This window comes from Sinocyclocheilus rhinocerous, unplaced genomic scaffold (genome assembly GCF_001515625.1).
Source record: "Sinocyclocheilus rhinocerous isolate Xijiao unplaced genomic scaffold, SAMN03320098_v1.1 scaffold606, whole genome shotgun sequence".
Classification (NCBI taxonomy): Eukaryota; Metazoa; Chordata; class Actinopteri; order Cypriniformes; family Cyprinidae; genus Sinocyclocheilus; species Sinocyclocheilus rhinocerous.
This window is the reverse complement of record NW_015661919.1, coordinates 421469-423554: the sequence shown is the minus strand read 5'-3', so window position 1 is coordinate 423554 and position 2086 is coordinate 421469.

The window sequence follows — 2086 nt, the reverse complement described above, 5'->3', positions numbered from 1 at the left end:
TTTTGTGTAACATGTTTTTTAAGTGTGTTCTTATGGTGAATGTTGAGCTATAAGTGGTTTGGTGGATGGGAGGCATGTCAGAATGAAAGGAACTTGAAGTATCCCCACCATATGCTGAGTCAATGAATAATGAAGGAAAATCTGCTGTCTCTCTGTTGAGAAGCTGTCTCAGTCAGTCAACACAACACTGAAGTCTCTATTCCTCTTTCAGAATAACTACAGAAGGGCTGCGTCATTGTGAACCCACAAACAATTAGTTAGAAAACACAAGAAGGAACACATATTTCCACCCATGTTCTCTACAGAACAGTAACTGGAGAAAATTGTGCCTTCTGGTGCAAGCAAAATGTAAGTATTTTTCAGTGTTAAATGGATTTAGCTTGAGCTGATTAAGAATTTACTTGGTTTCTAGTTCCCATCCCAGCTGTTGCTCCATTCTCTAATCTTACCCCTCAAAAAGGAAAAAAAAATAGAAGCAAAGGAAAAGGGTAGACACTCTTTGAAGACATCATAGTGCCGTCTCTCAAAAAAAGCTCATTAGGAGATTTTCGACTATGCGAAACAGGTGTTGTGAGAGAAGCAGAACACCACAGAACTGAAGAATATTTATCTACGGCCTTACACAAATGGGTAGAGCATACAGATATATTAAAGAAAAATCTGAATTTTAAATTTGACCATAACATTTAATGTCACTGACAAAAAAGATTCTTCAAAGTTATCCTAATAATAGCAAACAAGTTCGCTTAAGGTTTTGCCTTCAGCTGAAATGCAGAATAGAATGTAGATCTTTAAAGTGTTTTAACTGAATTTCAGAATATATGTATTATGCATGAAATTGTTGAAAATAAACCAATATGTAACATTTTACTGTTTGTTTCACTATTTTCAACAAATACACATAACACAACATATTTCAACAACAACTTCGTTGATGCCAGCAGTTAATTAGACAATTAACCCACTCTAATTCACAAATGAGAGAGAGTAATATGCTATAGTAGAAAAAGAATTAGCTTGCTGAGGTAAGAGTTACATTGCATGGGGAAGGTTTAGAAAAATATGACTTGGTTGTACTCCTTCGCAAATCTTTCAATCACTGTACAAAATACACTGAGGCCACGTTAAACTACAGAATGAAATAATATATTCTTGTCGGGTACAAAAAGGTAAAAGAAGAAAGAAGAAAGTTCTAAGTTGCACTATGAGTTGCATTGCTTTTGTGACCTACTGTGTGTACATCAAGTTTTGAAAGCCCAAGCCTGACTGCTTGTCAGCAGGTGGCTGTCCAACTCCATTTTAGAATGACTATGCATGAAAGGAACAGATAATCTATGAAAAGAACCCTTCAGATGGTCTTCACACTGCAAGTACTACTGCAGTGTAAAACACAGACTGCAATTCTCCTGCACTCACCTATGAATTGCTATTAATCTAGAGGATTTACCAAGACACAGATGGACACCATTATTCTTTCAAGTCTACAGGAACAAAAACACTAAAAAGCATGGAGTGTGAGACATAACTATGAGACTATTTGAGTTTTTCATATGTACATATCAGTGCTCTCAGTCCAGTTTATAGCTACAAAAAACAAACAAACAAAAAAACCCCCCGGTTGTGGGATGATGTAAAAATATTACTAATCAGCCTTGCACAAAATTGTACAATTTAAAATTAAATAAAATCAAACACAGGGCACATTATATGACTGAAAAGCATGTGATTATTCCTTTTTTCAGATCAATCTGTTTTGAACTCAGATACTGAATAATTCTTTGGTTTCTGAGGTTTCAATAATAATAATAACAACATTTTGTGTTTTTGTCTGATCTTTTCCAGAAAACCCTGCATTTGCAACTTCATCTACTGCATTGCTGCAACAGTACAATGGCCAACTGTTAAAGGGGTCATATGATGTTGCTAAAAAGAACATTATTTTGTGTATTTGGTGTAATGAAATGTGTTTATGCGGTTTAAGTTTCAAAAAACACATTATTTTCCACATACTGTACATTGTTGTTTCTCCTCTATGCCCTGCCTTTCTGAAACGCAACAAGCGCTACTCTACACTGCTCAAAACTCG